General features: G+C 43.6%; 1 long non-coding RNA gene across 1 annotated transcript; it reads left to right on the plus strand.

Annotated features, from left to right (window-relative positions):
* The first annotated feature begins 1886 nt into the window (after nt 1–1886).
* LOC118662198 lies at nt 1887–11907 on the plus strand. The gene is made up of 4 exons (XR_004969620.1): nt 1887–1949; nt 3705–3813; nt 9207–9311; nt 11733–11907. It is a non-coding gene; the product is annotated as an uncharacterized LOC118662198 (long non-coding RNA).
* The last annotated feature ends 7412 nt before the right edge of the window (nt 11908–19319 follow it).

Genomic DNA, 19319 nt, shown 5'->3' on the forward strand with positions numbered 1-19319 from the left:
AGGCTTTGGGGTCAGGCTGTGGGATGGAAGAGGTTGAATCCTAGTTTAGTCTCTCACTATCCTTGTAACCTTGGGCAACATAATTTCTCCAGAATTCAGTTTCTGCATTTTCCATATGGAAATAAAACACTTATCTCCTGGTGTGGTTTTGAGGAGTCGATATGTAAAATATCTATGCATCTGGTCCACTTCAGTCTCTTTAAGATATACCCAGCCTTCTAGACCTGCATTAAATGGCACTCCAAGGTCTAATTCTTAACACTTATGAACTATCTGTTTTTGGACAAAGCCCTTAAACATCTGAGCCTTACCCTCCTCATATGTAGCATGAGTTTGATGCTATCTTTGTAATGGGGCTTCTTTTTTTTTTTAAATATATTTTATTGATTTTTTACAGAGAGGAAGGGAGAGAGATAGTCAGAAACATTGATGAGAGAGAAACATCGATCAGCTGCCTCCTGCACATCTTCCACTGGGGATGTGCCCGCAACCCAGGTACATGCCCTTGACCAGAATCGAACCTGGGACCTTTCAGTCTGCAGGCCGAGGCTCTATCCACTGAGCCAAACCGGTTTTGGCTGTAATGGGGCTTCTTAACTGGGCTATGGGCTGGGTTGTCTCATGATTGTAGGTAACACTGCCCCCTCGAGGCAGAATGCCCAGAACCCTTAAACCTGCATGGCATCAGGAATCCTTTGGAAGAGAATGAAAACCATGCCCACAATTGGGGTTCAGGCATGAACAGACAAGTCTAGTGGGCCAGGGGACTGTGGTCGATGCCAAACTGCAGGGAGGAACAGCAGAGGCCCTAAGAGTTCATCACCCTGAGTGAGAAAGTTCTTCATGAAAGAGGAAGGGGTACACAACACAGAGCAGAGAGAGGAGTGTTATCTGGAATGGTGTGAGGCTGAGTATGACCATCCTGTGGCTCAGCATCATGATACCCTACTCTGCCAGGTCGGATTTCATTTCTCCCTCCATTCATTCATTCACTCATTCATTTATGGTTTATAACAGCAGCTCCTACACATCGAACACTGTACCACATGTAAGGGGATAAAAAGATTAGCAGTCGCTTCCATTCATTTGGGTGTTTATTTTGGAGTACTGAACAGACACCCAGCACTCACAATGATCCCAGGAAGTATTATTATTCCCATCTGTCTGTTGAAGGGTCTCAGAAAAGTTAAGGAAGTTGCTCAAGGTCACACAACATAAAAAGTGTCTGGATTTTCATTCCAACCTTATTCTGTGTGAGTCCAAAACTGGGACGCATTTCACTAAGAATAGGGTGTGGCGGGATATGCTAACAAACTGCCCCACCACAGCAATGAGGCCTCAGAGCTGGGGTCAGGGCTGTCTAGGTTTGAATGTTGGTTGCTTCCTTTCTGTGGTCCTCCTCAGGCTCCTTCCCTTTTGAGCCTCAGTGCCCCGCTCTGTATAATGAGAGTCTAAAAACACACCTTTCTCTCGGGGTTACTGTGGGGATTCGATTCGATGGACGGGGGTAGAGCCGGGTGTCTGGCACCCTGTGAGCGCCTAGAACAGGCAGTCAGTCATTCGTATCTGAGTGCCTATCACCCCCCCACCCCCCCATACGCGGCAGAACTCCACCCGGCCGGGGTCCGGCGGCACACGGCGTGGAAGGCGGTTCCCTGCCCTTCGGCTTCAGATCTGAACCTTTAGGGCCCCGGGGGCCTGCATAGCCCCGTCCACGCTGCTAGGAAACGGGTTGGGCTAAGAGCTCCGTCCCCATCACCCCCGGGAGCAATCAGCCCCTGCACCTCCGCGGGGGGGGGCGGTCCACGGGCGGCTCGGGCAGGCGAGAAGTCGCGATGTCGCGAGACCTGGCGGGACCAATGGGCTTCCGGGCCGGAAGTGAGGGGCGGGAGTGAGGGAGCGCGCCCCTTTTGAAACCGGAGACGCGGGTCTGCAGAGGAGAAGGGCAGGTTGGAGTGTTTTGTACCTTCAGGGACTAGAGGGGAGGCCGCAGCCGGGAGAAGTTGGCTCAGCGGAGTCTTCTACGGAAGGTTGCGCTGCAGCGGCCACAGCTTAATTCCCTGGGCAGCTCCCACGGGCCGGCCACGCGCTGTGAACCAGGTCGGAGAGGTCATCTCTGCTTCCCCAGCGCACAGCCGGGGCCGCTGCGCCTTCCTCCCAACATGAGTAACATTCCCCACGTTGGTTGAGCCTTGGAATGAGTCTTGTGGTCGCAGAGGTGGTTTGCCTGACGCTAATGAAACTTCACCTTCAGGGCCCTCTCTTGCCCGGCCCCCTCTATGGCATGGAAAGAGGCCTTACGATCATCTTTTTATAAAATTAGCCAAACTGAAATATTTTAGCTTTTGTCTTTCCCCTGAGACTTCCCTATCCGGGGGCATTGAAGTGGCTGCTTGTAGGCATTTTGGAGTAGGGTATATTCTTTTTTTTTTAAATATATTTTATTTATTCATTTATTTATTTATTTTTTACAGAGAGGAAGGGAGAGGGATAGAGAGTTAGAAACATCGATGAGAGAGAAACATCGATCAGCTGCCTCCTGCACACACCTTACTGGGGATGTTCCCGCAACCAAGGTACATGCCCCTGACCGGAATCGAACCTGGGACCCTTGAGTCCGCAGGCTGACGCTCTATCCACTGAGCCAAACCAGTTAGGGCAAGGGTATATTCTTAATTTAAGTGGGATTTACCTACTTATCTACCTACCTACCTAAGGTTCCTGAATACCTTATTGCCAGCCTTCCCGGTGAAGGGGTGGCTTCTAGGAATACTCCATGCTTGAATTACAAGCATGGTGACCTGAAGGTGCCAGAGGTCAAGCAGCAGAAGAATGAGGAGATATAAAATATCACTGCACAAGAAATGTGAAAATCCTAGAAATCTTATAGCTCACAAAGAAAAGAATCGTGAAATCTCTAAATCTTGATTTTTGCCCAAGTTGACAATCAGCCTAAAATAATGAATTGGGAAGCTGTAAGAAGCTTTTCTAAACTAGCAATAATAAAGAATAAATCTTGATCAACCACAAGAGAGAAAAGACTGATTTATCTTCCTGTTCTCTCCACAGAAAGCATTACAAAATTGTTACCTTTGAGGCCATTAAAGAATATGCAGCCAAAAGTAGTGGGGGCAAAAGTGTATAGACCAAGAAGTTAACTTAACAAATATATTAATTTTTGTGTGATTTTGGGGGGTATTTGTTAACTTAAAAAATTCTAGCTTGATGTAATTTCTCATTATAAATACATGTTCACATTTGTACCTAATTTTGTTTTTGTAATTGTGTTTATAATTGTATATTTTTCTTAAAAGGGTCCCATGAAATGATATAAACTTCAGGCCCCACAAAATCTAGATATCCTTACATGGCTGTTTGTTCATCCTAACCACTCTGATCAGGGCAGGACATGTGTTTATTCCTTTAATTTTTGAGATGAGGTGATGGAAACCCAGAGGTGTTAAGTTACTTTCCCAAGGTTTTGCTACTGTGACTGGTAGAACTAGAATTAGAACCTAGCCCTTTTGATTCTCACTCCAGGGGCAGGTGCCCTATTCTAAAACTTTTCACCTTTTAGTGAGTGGGGCTTGAATGTGTATCTATTTGGTCTGCCTCTGGGGTTTGTATTGTAAATAGTCCAGATGAGAGGCCCAGTAAAGCTAAAAAGAAACAAATTGTGTTTCTGAACTGCCCCCAAATCTCAGATGATGGCAGCCTTCTCTGTGTCCTCCCTGCTAGTGATGAAAGAAGGACAGCATCTGGTGGAGAGAATGGCCGAAGAACTGCAGCCATAGGTCCTCCCTCTGTGTCAGGGTAAGTGTGGAATCCTGGAATAGAAACAGAATCAACTGGTGAACTGACTATATGTGAATATGCATGCAAACATGTCTTTTGTTATTTTTCAAGCCAAGTATATTTTTGGTCGGTTTCCCTGGAGACTTGAGAATATGGAGAGGCCTTACCAAGTGTAGTTTAATTTTGCCAGCTCTGCTTCCTTTCCAGTTCCCAAAATTAGTCATCCCATCTCTTCATCTAGACTGATTTTGTCCAAGGTCACAAAACTTAGTTGTTAAATCCAACTTTTCAGTCCTTATCTTAACTGACTCTTCCCTGCTACAGGTATTCTTTTTAAATGTAAATCTGATCCATCTTCATTTTGAATCCCTCAATAGCTCCACATTGCTTTTAGAATTGAGATCCAAATCTGAGCTGCCTGATCAGATCCAGCCTTCTCCAGGTCGGCTCAGTCACACACCACTGATCTTTCGTTTCTCTAATGAGCCATATTCTCTTCCTTCACCCATTGCATATAAATATATATGAAATATATGTGTGTGTGTGTGTGTGTGTGTATATACTATTTTATTTATACTAACGTATATATGCTTGTATTTTGGCACCAGTATGTGTGTATGTATGTACACATGTATACTATTTTATTTGTACCTACATATATGTATACTATTTTTCTTATACCTATTATTTTCCAGGCATTGTTTTGGTGCTGGGATACAACAGCAAACAAAGCAGGCAAACATTGTTGCTGTTCTGGAACTCACCTTCTGGTGATTGTTTTTTGCTGGAATGCTCGTCCCCTTCCCTCTTTTTATTTTTTTCATGTATCATAAAATTTATCCATTTAAAGTGTACAATTCAATTTAGTATATGCAGAGTTGTGCAACCATTGCAGCAATTTTAGAACATTTTCATCACCCCAGAAAGAAATAATTTTAGAACATCTTTGTCACCACAGAAATAAATTTTATACTCATTAGTAGTCGCTCCCCTTCCCCCTTGCAAATCTCCCCAGCCCTGAGTAACCAATCTACTTTCCATTTCTATAAATTGGAAAATTCTGGACATTTCTTATAAATGGAACCATACATTATGTGATCTTTTTTTTTTTTTTTTTTTTTTTAATATATTTTATTGATTTTTTACAGAGAGGAAGGGAGAGAGAGAGAGAGTCAGAAACATCCATGAGAGAGAAACATCGATCAGCTGCCTCCTGCACATCCCCCACTGGGGAAGTGCCCGCAACCCAGGTACATGCCCTTGACCGGAATCGAACCTGGGACCCCTCAGTCCACAGGCCGACGCTCTATCCGCTGAGCCAAACCGGCCCTGGCCATTATGTGATCTTTTGTGACTGGCTTCTCTCACTTAGCATAACATTTTCAAGATTCCTCCATGCTGTCATGCTGAGGCATGTATCAGTACTTCCTTCTTTTTTTTAAATTGAGATATAATTGGCATATAACATTGTATAAGTTTAAGTACTTTATTTCTTTTTATTGTGAAATAATATTCCATGGTATTCTATATCACATTTTGTTTATATGTAAATTGCAGGACATCTGGGTAATTTCCACCTTTTTTTTTTTTAAATATATTTTATTGATTTTTTTACAGAGAGGAAGGGAGAAGGATAGAGAGTTAGAAACATCGATGAGAGAGAAACATCGATCAGCTGCCTCCCACTGGGGATGTGCCCGCAACCAAGGTGCATGCCCTCGGCCGGAATCGAACCCGGGACCCCTCAGTCCGCAGGCCGACGCTCTATCCACTGAGCCAAACCGGTTAGGGCAATTTCCACCTTTTGACTACTGTAAATAATGCTGCTATGAATAGTTGTGTATAATTTTTTGTATGAATAAATGTTTTTCTTTTCTTGGTTATATACCTAGGAGTAGAATTGCCAGATCACATGGTAGATCCATGTTTAACATTTTGAGAAACTGCCCGACTGTGTTTTCAAAGTGGCTGTACCACTTTACATTCCCACCAGCACTGTATGAAGGTCCCAATTTCTTCACATCCTTGCTGTTATGGGTTGAGTTGTGTCCCTCCAAAATTCATGTTGAAGTCCTAATCCCAAGTGCCTCATAATGTAAACTTATTTGGAATTAAGGTCATTGCAGATAGAATTAGTTAAGATGAGGTCATATTGGAGTAGGTCGGGCCCTTAATTTAGTATGACTGGTGTCCTTTATAAAAAGGGGAAATCTAGACACAGAGACCCACACTCAGAGAGAATACCATGTGAAATTGGAGTTATGCTGTCACAAGCCGAGGAACTACCAGAACCTGGGAGAGAGGCCTGGAACAGATTCACATCCCAGCACCTATGGAGGGAGCATGGCCCTACTGACACTTTGATCTCAGACTCTGGCCTCTTTTAAAAACAATATAACAGACTCAAAATGGAGTCACTTATGCTAAGCCCCATGTCACCAAATGAAGACTTAATTAGTTTTGGCTCTCCCAGAAATGGAATCTTAAACCAGTCAATCAGGAATCACTGATCAGCACTAGTTAGTTAATCTGCCTGATAGACTCCTGCCATGCATCCCTAAAGAAAAGTAACCTTGCAGTAACCAACCTGCCTTTTTGCTTAGAATAACATTCTCATTCCTGCTTCCTTCTGCCTCTAAAGGTGTTTCATTTTAATTATTTTAAATGTTTTTATTTATTTCAGAGAGGAAGGGAGAGGGAGAGAGAGATAGAAACATCAATGATGACAGAGAATCATTTATCAGCTGCCTCCTGCATGCCCTACACTGGGGATCGAGCCCACATCCAGGGCATGTGCCCTGACCAGATATTGAACCATGACCTCCTGGTTCATAGGTCGACGCTCAACCACTAAGCCAAGCCAGCCAGGCAAGGTGTTTCATTTTATACAACTCCTCGCTATCTGCTAGATTGAATGCTGCCCAATTCAGATCAATGTTTGCTCAAAGAAACTTGAAAAAATTTTAATATGCACCCTGCTGGCATGGCTCAGTGGTTGAGCATCGACTATGAACAGGTCACAGGTTTGATTCCCAGTCAGGGCACATGCCCAGGTTGCCGGCTTGATCCCCAGTGTGAGATTTGCAGGAAGCAGCTGATCAATGATTTTCTCTCATCATTGATGTTTCTATCCCTATCTCCCTCTCCCTTCCTTTCTGAAATCAATAAAAATATATTAAAAATTTTTTTTAATATGCCTCATTTTATCTTTTAACACATCCAAAACTGTGAGACCATTACTATGGCAGTTTTAGCAAACAAATACACTCACAAACACTTGTTATTTTCCATTTTAAAAGTATTATTTTAACAATAATTTTGGGTGTCAAGTGATACCTCATTTTGTTTTTTTTATTTGCATTTCCTTAATGCGAATGATTTTGAACATACTTTCACACACTTATTAACCATTTAAATATCTTATTTAGATAAGTGTCTATTCAGATCCTCTGTTCATTTTTTAGTTTGGTTATTTGTATTTTTATTATTGAGTTTTAGGAGTTCTTAATATATTCTAAGTGGAAGTCCCTTATTAGATATATGTTTTGCAAATATTTTCTGTGCTCAGGTTGTCTTTTTTCACTTTCTTGATGGTGTCCTTTGAAGCACAAAAGTTTTTTATTTTGATGAAGTCCAATTTATCTGTTTTTTTCTTTTGTTGTTTGTACTTTTGGTGTTTTATCTGGTGCCCTTCTGTCTTGATTTAGCTCAAATGTCACTTCCTCAGGGAAGATAGCTTTCCTGTGATATATGCTCTCACCAAACCATCTTTATAATTACAAATTTATTTGATTGTCTTTCCCTGTAGACTGTAAACTCCAGGAGAGTAGAGTAGAAATTTGCTTTTTCTTTTCCCATTGTATCCCCAGCCTCCTGCATAGTACCTGCTATGTACAAGGTGCTCCGAGTTGTCGCATGAATAAATGCAGGCTTGACTCCATGGACCATTCCCTGTGTTTCAAGCACAGGGTCTTGATAACACCCACACTCATTCTATTCCTCAGGCTGCTCTGCTGATTCCTCTTCCTTTACCATACTTCAGGCATAGGCCCCTCCTCTCTTCTCATCCTGCACACTCTTTGCCTTCACTCCCAAGCCTTTAATTATCATTGTAAAACTAATGACTTTCAAGTCTGTTTCCTACATAGATGGCTCTCCTAAACTGCAGTCCTGCATGTCCATCTGAAAAGAATGTGTATTTTGGTGTTGTTGAGAGAAGTGTTCTATAGGTCAAGTTGGTTAATAATGTTGCTTATCTTCACAGCAAACAGGCAAAAAATAAAATAAAATATCCCAGCTGCACTGTAGATGTTCCTTCTGATCAAAGATATCCATTCATTCAAAATTTATTTGTGAAATGGTTGTTGTCTCCCAGGCACTGTTCTAGGCATTTAGGATATAGCAGAGAACAGAACAGATTCAAGCAGAAGGAGAGAGTCCAGAAACATTAAAAAGAAATATCCAGGGTCGGGATGGCCCCAGTGAGGTTGAAACGGCCCCGGTGAGGCCGGGATGGCCCGGTGAGGTTGAAACGGCCCCAGTGAGGTTGGGACAGCCCCAGTGAGGTCGGGACGGCCCCGGTGAGGCTGGGACGGACCCGGTGAAGTCGGAATGGCCCCGGTGAGGTTGAAACAGCCCCAGTGATGCCGAGAGGGCCCCAGTGAGGACGGGACGGCCCTGGTGAGGTTGAAACAGCCCTGGTGAGGTCGAGACGGCCCTGGTGAGGTTGGGCCCTGGTGAGGTTGGGCCGGCTCCAGTGAGGTTGGGACAGATAATGGGGACCAGTATAGACTGATTAACAGGGGTAGATGCAGAGGCAGAGCAGCATTGAACAGACTGTCAAAGTACAGTGGGAAGCCGGGGGCGGGTTTGGGGGGGTGGGTTAAGAGATCAACCGAAGGACTTATATGCATGCATATAGGAATAACCGGTGGATACAAGACACTGGGGGGGTGGGGGTCGGGGGAGTGTCAAGGGGGGGAAAAAGGAGACATATGTAATACTATTTGTAATTCTTCAAGAAATAAAAATTATTAAGCCGAAACCGGTTTGGCTCAGTGGATAGAGTGTCGGCCTGCAGACTGAGGGGTCCCGGGTTCGATTCCGGTCAGGGGCATGTACCTGGGTTGCGGGCATATCCCCAGTGGGAGATGGGCAGGAGGCAGCTGATCGATGTTTCTCTCTCATCGATGTTTCTAACTCTCTATCTCTCCCTTCCTCTCTGTAAAAAAATCAATAAAAAAAATTATTAAAAAGAAATATTCAGAAGTGTCTGTAGTTTTGAACCTCTGATCAACACCATCAGAAAAGGAAAAAGAAAAGCACTGTTATATTTTCCACCGGGTACTATGAAACTGCCCTCGCCTAGTTTCATTTCAGCAAGTCTTCATTGTGAACCCTTTATGTGCCAGGTGCCACATGTGGAGATGCTGGCCCAAAGATGGAGAAGAGGAGGTTTCTATCCTTGAGAAGTACAATATGGGAGATAGACAGATAAGTGGATAATTATTTTACAGGTGATTTGTGCTATGATGAAGGTGTGAATAACAATATCCTATAGAGCAGAGAAGAGTGACTAATTCTGACTGGGGGTGTCAGATAATGTTTGATGGAGGAGGAGACATTTCAAGTGGTTCTGAGGGAGGACTAGGAGATGGCCAGGTGGAGAGGGATAGAAAAGACATCTAGTCATTTGTGGGTAGAATGACCAGGTTATAGATGCTGTCTAAGTTCTGAAATACGGGAAAGAGGACAATGCACTAGATGCTAGAATCAAGCCTTAGAATATGGAATTCAAACAACCCACTCTGCCCACTGGAGGACGGAAAGAATCCACACTTGCTATAGTGACTGCAAAGCTGAGAACTCTAAATCAAGCCATGTGGTCTGAGAACTCATCCACATAACTAAAATTGTCCTGTTGGTATCATCCAGACAATTTTAAGGACTTTCATGACTCACTTGTCCATTCATTAAAGAAAAACAAATATTTGTCCCCTGCACTCTGTGACATGCTAGGAATACAAGTGAATTTATCCACTGCACTCTGTGACATGTTAGGAATACAAGTGAGCAGAACTGAAACGGCCTTGCCGTAATATTAACTTACAGTCTAGAGGAGGAGATGGCAGTTAGTTGAATAATTATCAAATAGGTGTACAATTATAACCCAGTTAAGGGTTATAGAGGAAGGGCTCATGGTGGAAAAGAGCAGTTAAGAAAATACCTATTTTTGAATGGAATCAGGAAAGTCTGCCTGAGGAAATGATATTTGAGCTGACATCTAAAGAATGAGTGGGAGTTAACTGGATGATTGTGGGAGAAGAGCATTCTATGCAAAAGAAATAGTTCCTGCAAAGGCCCTGGGGTGGGGGGTGGAGGGAGCATGGAACACTGGGGTAGGGGGTGGAGGGAGCATGGAACTGGAAGAAGGAGAATGTAATTGGAGGGCAGAGACTGAGGGGTTTGTGCCGAAGGGTGAGGTTGGAGCCTGGCAAGTCAAAGCCAAGAGGCGTATAAAGTATTTTTGTGAGAGCAACAGAAAACACTTGTGTGGGTCTTCTAGCCCCAGTTAAATCTCCAAATGACTGAAGTCCTCTCTTTGTTACCTTCATTGTGACCGCATGGGAGACCCTGAACCAGAACTATCCAGCCAAGCTACTCGCAAACTCCTGATCTCAGAGGCTGTGAGATAATAAATGTTTATTATTTTAAGCCACTAAGTTTTAGAGTCATTTTTTTAATGCAGCAATAGGTAACTAATGTAATGGGCATTAAGGTAGCTTTGAGTATGGGACTATTTCAAATAACTCTGTTGTGTACATCCTAACGTGTGTTTTATGGTGAATATATATGCGTTTCTGTGGGGTATGAACCTAGAAGGGAAAAAGCTGGGTCATAGTATACACATACATCCAGCATTAGTAGGTATTAAAAAGTTATTTGGTGTTTTCCATAGTGCTTATATCAATTTACACTCTAACCAGCAGTGTGTAAGAGTTCTTGTTACATGCCGAAACCGGTTTGGCTCAGTGGATAGAGCGTCGGCCTGCGGACTGAAAGGTCCCAGGTTCGATTCCGGTCAAGGGCATGTACCTTGGTTGCGGGCATATCCCCAGTAGGAGGTGTGCAGGAGGCAGCTGGTCTATGTTTCTCTCTCATCGATGTTTCTGACTCTCTATCTCTTTCCCTTCCTCTCTGTAAAAAATCAATAAAATATATTTTAAAAAAAAAGTTCTATTTACTTATAATCTTACCAATATTTGATATTTCTGTCTTTTTAATTTTAGCTATTTTGATGGTTTGTAGTGAAATCTCATTGTAATTTTAATTTATGTTTTTGTGGTATCTAATGAAGGTTAGCATCTTTTCAAAAGTTGAATGTCCCTTTATTTAAAAAACTTGCCTATTTTACCTGTTTTAAAAATTGAGTTGTCTGTCTTTTTTCTGATTGATTTTTATAATTTTTATTCTTTTTATCATTCTTGCCTGGCCCCAGAACATCAATAAGTAAGTTTCAGATTAATATAGTATAGCTTTACTTACATAAAGTTAGAATATGAACAAATGTCTCTCAATAGAGGGACAGTTTCTTTCTACAGGAAGATGAAGGAAAGGAAGGAAGGAAGGAAGGAAGGAAGGAAGGAAGGAAGGAAGGAAGGAAGGGAATTCTGAGCTAGCCTTCTTGGTCCCTCTTTCCCGTGTTACTCCCATGATTATGTAATGTTATGTGGCAAAGGGGATTTTTGCAGATGTAATTGAAGTTACTAACCAGTTTACTTTAAAATGGGGAGATTATCTGGGTGAGCCTAACTAATCTACTAACATGAACTCTTTAAAAGCAGGAAGTTTTCTCCAGTTGATCACAGAAGTGGAAATAAGAGACATTCCTAGTGTGTGAAGGATTTCATGCACAATTACTGATGTGTGGTCTCTAGGAGCTGAGAGCAACCCCTGCTGACAGTCTGCAAGGAAAGGAGAACCTAAATGAGCCTGGAAGCAGATATTTCCTCAAATCTTCCAAATAAGAGCCCTGCCCTTGATTTTGGCCTGTGACATTCTAAGAGAACCAAGCCAAGCTGTCTGGACTTATGACCTATAGAGGTGAGCTAATAAATGAATGCTGTTTAAGCCTCTAAATGTGTGAGAAAGCAAGTCAAAAGCATATAAGGCCCCCCTCCCCCCTTGGTCTGCACCACCATAACCACATCCGTGGCTTCTGTAATCTCGCTTGCTCGCTTCTTGGCGGATTGATTGTGAGAAGCAGGGGAGGTCTGCTTGCGTCCATGCGGCACTCTCTGCCCGCAGTCTGGGGACTGCCTTTAGCGTGAACAGCAACGGGTGTGGAAAGCCCACGAATATCCGGAAGTTTAGCATGTAATTTAGAAAGAAGTCTCGAATGTGTATGAATGCCATATATGGGAGACAACCTGGGGATGTATATAAGGCAAAACCCCGCCACGTTTGGCACTCAGCCTCAGGAGGGGACTCCACTGGGCCAGCACCGGTGCAAATAAACAGTCCTTTCCTGAACCTCCGAGTGTGTTTGGTTTGTCGCTTCCCACCGACCTGACTTCTGCCATAACATAAATTTATGGTAATTGTTATGATAGCAGTAAAGCACACACATATTTGCTTAATCAGCATCTACATGTGTAGTAAGAATAAATATATAGCAAGGATAAATACCAAATTTAGAATATTGGTCATTCTGTTGGGGGGCGGTTGTTGATAGGAAGAGGAGACTATTAGGGAGGAGAAGATAAGAGGATTAAAGTGTGTAAGGCAGTATTATTTAAACTAGGTAGTGGATATATTATTTTTATACCTTTTTCTATGTTTCACATGTTGCACAACAATTTAAAAGATTCTTGATCCTCAATCACAGACTAGAAACAGTAGAACTGCCAGACTTTGAGGGGACAATGAGTTCCCCCCAAAGGACTGTGCTAGAGACTTTTCACTTTCTGGAAATATAATATAACCTTTGGAAGGAAGATAGAGTTCCCATTAAAAACTAAGATTGGCCCTAACCGGTTTCGCTCAGTGGATAGAGTGTCGGCCTGTGGACTGAAGAGTCCCAGGTTCGATTCCAGTCAAGGGCATGTACCTTGGTTGCGGGCACATCCCCAGTAGGGGGTGTGCAGGAGGCAACTAATTGATGCTTCTCTCTTATCGATGTTTCTAACTCTCTATCCCTCTCCCTTCCTCTCTGTAAAATAATCAATAAAATATATATCTTTTAAAAAACAACAAAACTAAGATGGAATTTCCTTCCACTCCAATAGGATTGGGCTAGAAGTCAGATTTAATTTAACAAACAAAAAGAAAGAAAGAAAATTTCCTTTATACTCAAATTTGTGGAGTGAATAAATGAATGACTGAATGACTAGAAAGATGAATTATGAATGGATGCCCAAGTACCCATAGAATCATCATCAAGATTGTATATCTGGCCAAACCGGTTTGGCTCAGTGGATAGAGCGTCGGCCTGCGGACTGAAGGGTCCCAGGTTCGATTCCGGTCAAGGGCATGTACCTTGGTTGCGGGCACATCCCCAGTAGGGGGCGTGCAGGAGGCAGCTGATCGATCTCTCTCATCGATGTTTCTAACTCTATCCCTCTTCCTTCTTCTCTGTAAAAAAATCAATAAAATATATATTAAAAAAAAAAGATTGTATATCTGGACAACAGAGTGGGAAAGGAAAATATTGTTCCATTGTAGAATAACCCACAAACTATTTGAAAGTAAACAGTCTTGGAGTTTATTTAAAAAAAAAAAAGATGTGAACCATGTTGTAAATTTTGGTTTGATTGGAGTTTCAGCCACTCCCCTGAGAGAGCTCCCCAAAGGAAGGCTAGATTAGGAGTTCTGGAGTCCTGGACAAGAACTCTGGAGCAGCTTAAAGCTTAAACCCACCTCCAACCCTGCCCCCAGAGACACTGTGCTAATGGCCCTGATAATAACAAATGGTCTGTGTGGCCACAGCTGCCTTTTACACTGGTTGGGGGCAAACTTGATTCAGAAGCATAATGGAGGGCGAAGCATCAAATTTCTTATTTGAGCAGGAAGCTGATACCTAAGGAATGCAACCTGGCAGCAACCCAGAAAGAAGATTTGAGAATTGTGCAGGCTGTAGGGAAATGGCTTTTTTATCCCAAGGCTTTTTACTCTGAGGAAGGGTCATGGGACCTGAAAAAAAACTCTTATCACTAGCTATGGTTTGGACACACAGGTTTGAGGAATCCAACAGGAAACTGGCCTTGGGTTCAGAACCCAGGTTATTGGTCAATAGTGTCTCTTTCAGAATCAGTCCTTAGCTGACAATCGAATGTAAGAGACCACCCTCCTTAGTCACTAAGACCAAACATTTACTTCTTTAAAGTTATGGACCCATTTTCAGAAGAAAAAATTTTAGGCATGAAGTTCTATTAGAAATTTTTGCTTGCAAATATTAGAGTTGCAACTCAAATTACCTTATGATTAGAAAAAAAAGTGGGGAGGAGGGATGTTAATTGGCTCATGGACCGTCATCAGGCCCAGCTGGATCCAGGAGCTAAAATTAAATCAGGAATCTCTCTTTCCAACTGTTGATTCTGTTTTCCCATGTGTTGGTTCAGATGACCTCTGTCCATGTGGTCTAAATTAATGACCCTGTTTCAAAGCCTATCCCCCACCTGCCCCTAATCCTGGACAAACAGCAGATAAACAGAAGTGGGAGCAAGAGAGTCACCAGGATCTTAAGACTTTCATCCTACCAGCTTAGCAAACCTTAGAGGAAGGAAAGCATCTTTCTCTAGTTCTAGTAAAACTCCAAGAATTGAGTGTTAATTGGATTGATTTGGGTCACCAGCCAAGCCCTGATCCATTGTGACTATGATGGTAGCTGATCAGGCCCGTGTTCGTATACCCACCCCTTGGATCTAGAGAGGGATTGGGCCCATGCATATCACATGGATTTGTAATGTGGGAGAAGTGATTTCCCAATGGCAAATTTGGTTCTTACCACAGGGAGGCTGGATGCTCAGCTATAGCAACGACAATGGTGTGCAACAGAAAGAACAAATGGGATCTAGCCACCTTCCAGATTTTTCTTCTCCCTCTTAACATTTTCTTTTCCCTTTTTTTGAGGGGGGGTGGGGGAGGTTAATCCACACCTGAGGATATTTTTCCATTGATTTTTAGAGAGTGGAAGTGAAAGAGAGAGACTGTCAATTGGTTGCCTCCCACACGTGCCCTGACTAAGGCCAGGGATTGAGCCTGCAACCTAGGTATGTGCCCTTGATCAGAATTGAACCCAGGACACTTCAGTCTGCAGGCTGATGCTCTATCCACTGAGCCAAATCTGCTAGGGCTCCCCCTTAACATTTTCTGATAGTGATCCCACCTGAAGAAATGATAACTCCATAGGTCTGAGATAGAGCCCAGAAATGGCATTTTTACTAAATTTCCCCAGGTGGTTCTGCTGGGCAGAGTAGTGTAGGAACTACTAATTAATGTAGTAGACAACCTTCTTAATTCTTCTCTACTCCCTACTCAACATCAAAAGTGAGTATATGTGCGACTCTAGCTTATATAAGTAGAATTTCCTTTTTTTAACTGAAAGGAGGGAAAAAGAATTAGCTTTATATTTTGAGATTAGGGAGAGGAAAGTCTAAATTAATGGCACTGTTTCAAAGCCTATCCCCCACTTGCCCCTAATCCTGGACAAACAGCAGATAAACAGAAGAGGCTCCTATCCAACTAAGATGCTGGGCCAGTAAGCAGGCCCACTGGGGTTCTTCATACAAACAGTTACTCATTAACCCTCATGCTCACAGGGCAGGAATCTGTCGCTGTGAACAAGGAGTTGCTGAGGCCTGGCTCTGCCTTGGGAAAGGTGGTTTTCATCACAGCTTGGAGTCAGGCAGGGAAGGCTATGGACTGGAGAGGACATAATACCAGCTAGAGGAACTGGACCTCAGTTAAAAATTGATTTTAACTTCCTGTCAGTGTTTGCTTACCAGTGAGAACTCAGGACAAAGGAGATGGATTAGCTGCAAAGGTGGAAGGTGCAGGGGGATGGGCAGGATTAGCCAAATCATCCTATCGCATTCTCTATACCTAATCAGAGGACACTGATCAATTTGCTACTATTTATTGTTATTTTTCATATCTCTGTCATCTCTGCTATACCTTCCTTGTACAGGGAGCCCTACTTCACAGCATTTCATGTTCCCAGAGTCTAGCCCAGTACCTTGTAGGCCACAGTTTCTTGAGTAGTATTTGCTAAAATTGATTTTTAAATTTTGCAGAACAATTTCTCAAAGCCCTTGAAAAATAGAGCTAACCCTACGTGAAGCCTCTGGAGCATTGGAGAGATAGCAGGTGTGTGATGAGTAGCCAGAGCACACCCCCTGAAAAGCACAGTCAGAAGGGGTGAGGGTGGGGTGGCCAGCATGGTGCCTGGCACGTAGCAAGTACACAGAGATTCATAAAATTAATGAGGCATGTGGTGGGCCAGAGAAGAGCACGGTGCCTGACACGCTGTTAGGTCTTTATGACCTCAGGAATCAAATCCAGCAATCCCCTAGGAACAGTCTGAGTAACAATTGCCATCAGCACAACAGCCAAGAAGAAAAGACAGCTATAAATTCCGGACTCAAAAACCAAACCAAAAGAAATTTTAATAGTACCTTGGCTCATTAATGAAGAATATTCTAGTAAGAACAAAAACAAAAAAATGAAAAAGCATGTTAATGGTACAGATCAAGCAAACCTTCCTTGCTCTGTAAAAATAATGATGACATATAATTTGTAATAACTCACATTTTTTAAACACAAGCACCATAAACATATAATATATAAGCATTGAGAGATTAAATAAAATCTTATAATAGCCCTGCGATGGTCCACTTTGATAGACCTCAGAAGAATTAAGAAACTTGCCTCAAGTCTCCCAGCTCATGAGTGGAGGAGTTGGATTTGAACCCAGACCTGCAACTCCAGAATCCACATAGGAACTCCCATACTGTCTTTCTCTTAAAAAGACAAATGTTCTCTATGCTATTTGTGAATGAGTCAGATCTCTTTCTGGCCCCTCCCTTTATTAACAAAAAATCTGGGCCATGAGTTCCTTGTTCAATCCCAAAGAAGAACTGGACCCCAGGGCTCAGCCTCTCTCAGGAGTAGGCTCCTGGAACTCCAGGGACCCTGAATGATTCCTGAAAGTCAAGACAAGAAAGCTCTCATGGTCATGGCTAGTGTCTAGGGACCAGGTATGATGGAGGGTTTCTTGGGGGCCAGATGAAAGTGAGCTTAGGGGCACAGAGATGAAGGCTGTGTATGGATCCAGCTCCTTAGGTGTGCAAAGGGAGAGCATATGCACCAGCCTAGCTCTCCCCCCTCTCCTGAGGACTCTACCCTAGGAGAGCTGGGGTGGGGAGCAGTAAGGCCCTGGAGCAGGACCCTGCCCCAGGCAATAGTGGGGAGTGAGGGAAGGGGGTGGACAGAGAGAAGAGATGAATCTGACCAAGGAGATGCTGCTGGCTGCCAGGAGAAAGACCCCCACCTTCTCAATGCCTTTCCCATTCCAGCAGGCCCCTTGCTAGAAGGACTTAATTGAGGAGCCCAAATGTAGGTTTTTAAAAGCAGAGAATAGAGTTGATAAGCATAGATGAGGAAAAGTTTCTCTGGGGCAGGAAGAGAAGGGACCAATCCTGAGATGCTGCAGGGCCCAGGATAAAGGATCAGGGGAGGGTATGGGTGAGCTGGGGCTCCTTTTCCTTGCCATAAGCTCTCCTTCCTTCCTTAATAAAGCCTTGGTCTCCCCATCAGGTCAGCCTTCCCTCATCCTCACCCCTGGATCTTCTATTCCCAACCCTTGGCTCCTGCCTTCACCTCCCTTTGTTGCCCCCTGAGAACAGTTTTTTCTGCCCAATTCTTCGAGCACTCTCCAGTAGCTTTATTTCTCAGTTCAACTTCTTCTCCCGCCAAGCCCCTTTTTTGCCTCCTCCCTTTCACCCCCCCCCCCATCCCAAGCAACACACACACACACACACACACACACACACACACACGTACACCTTCTCTTCCCCGCCCTTGCTGGCACCCTACATAGCACTCCAGATGTAGGAGGAGATCAAAAAGGGTGGGGGTGGTGGCTGTTGCTTTTCTGAGATATTCTTAGCCTGTCTGGAGGCTGGAGCTGGAATCAGCGTTTCCATCTCAACCAGGCAGTTGGCTGCAGGGAGGCTGCTGCTGTGACTGGGTCTTCCTCTAGTTCTTTGTCCCTCTCCCTGTCCCCATGTCCTCCTCTGTCTCAATTCCACTCTGTGAGCATAGACCCTCCATGAGTCCTGCTTTCTCACCCCTATGCCCAGGCATAGGGGGTACCCTCTGCGGTGGCCTAGCCCCAATGAATTCTGAAAACTCTGCTCTGGGCGACCCTTGGGACCTTCAAGAACTCTAGCATTGTCATCAGCCTCTTTGGAGGGATCCATTGGAGAAATGGAGGTGCAATGACTTTGGGTTCTGGGATCTCTGGTCTTCATGTTTACTGGGGAGACCCTGGACCTCAGCCATCTTGGCATCCTGTCCTTTGCCTCGCCATCTTTCAGGGGCCCCTCTGAAGCATTGCTGAGAGCCTGAGTACCCCTCCCGTTTGTCTCCTGGGCTGAACTGCAGAAATGCAGGCCTCACACGGATGCTGTGCACACAGAGACTGAGTCCATCAGGCAGAAACACACCAGGGAGAACCAGACAGGTTGGAGCTAGAGAGGGAAACAGACTCACAGCACAGATTCGTGGATTAGAAGAGACTTTAGGTATCATTTTAAGTTCAGTTCCCAAGATGTTATCTTATTCCTTCAGTATTAATTTTTATCTGATAATAAAAGTAAAATATATAGTTTCTACATTTTAATGTGAAGAAAGGGAGGCCAGAGAGCTGAAATGACTTCCCCAAGTCATACCGTTTATAAGCCATGGACTAGAACTTCTGCCTCCTAGACTATGTGTGGACTCTCAGAGAGGGAGATGAAAACAGCCAAAGGGCATAAGAGTTTGAGCTGCATTGCCTGGAGATATTCCCTTAAAGGTGGGGTTCATCTTCCCAGAGATGGGGGTGGGAGGAGTCAGTGAAAGACTCATCTCTACAGTGAAAGTGCAATTCTCCAATAAGGCCATGTTCCTACACAGGCTAAAACCTTGACCTAGGTCCTCCATTACTTGATCTAGGCCTACAATTCTGGTCTTAAAGAGCCTTCAGGAATAACTGCGTATCTGGACAGGGCATTGTTCTCCAAAGTGATGGAGACAGACAAGGGGTTTCTCATCTAAAGGAGTCTAATCCAGCCAGCACTGTCCCAGAGGAGTGTGTACGTCAAGCATGTCAAAACTCAAAGGCTAACAGAGACCAAATAAACAAGGTTTAAGTTTGTGTGGGCTGCAAAAAAAACAAAAGCTTCAATTTTCATAGAAATGTAGGTTTATTTCAATAGAGACATGCTGAATACAAAGGGCTGAAATAAGTGAGTAATTGTTAA

This window comes from Myotis myotis, unplaced genomic scaffold (assembly GCF_014108235.1).
Source record: "Myotis myotis isolate mMyoMyo1 unplaced genomic scaffold, mMyoMyo1.p scaffold_m19_p_8, whole genome shotgun sequence".
NCBI classification, from domain to species: Eukaryota; Metazoa; Chordata; class Mammalia; order Chiroptera; family Vespertilionidae; genus Myotis; species Myotis myotis.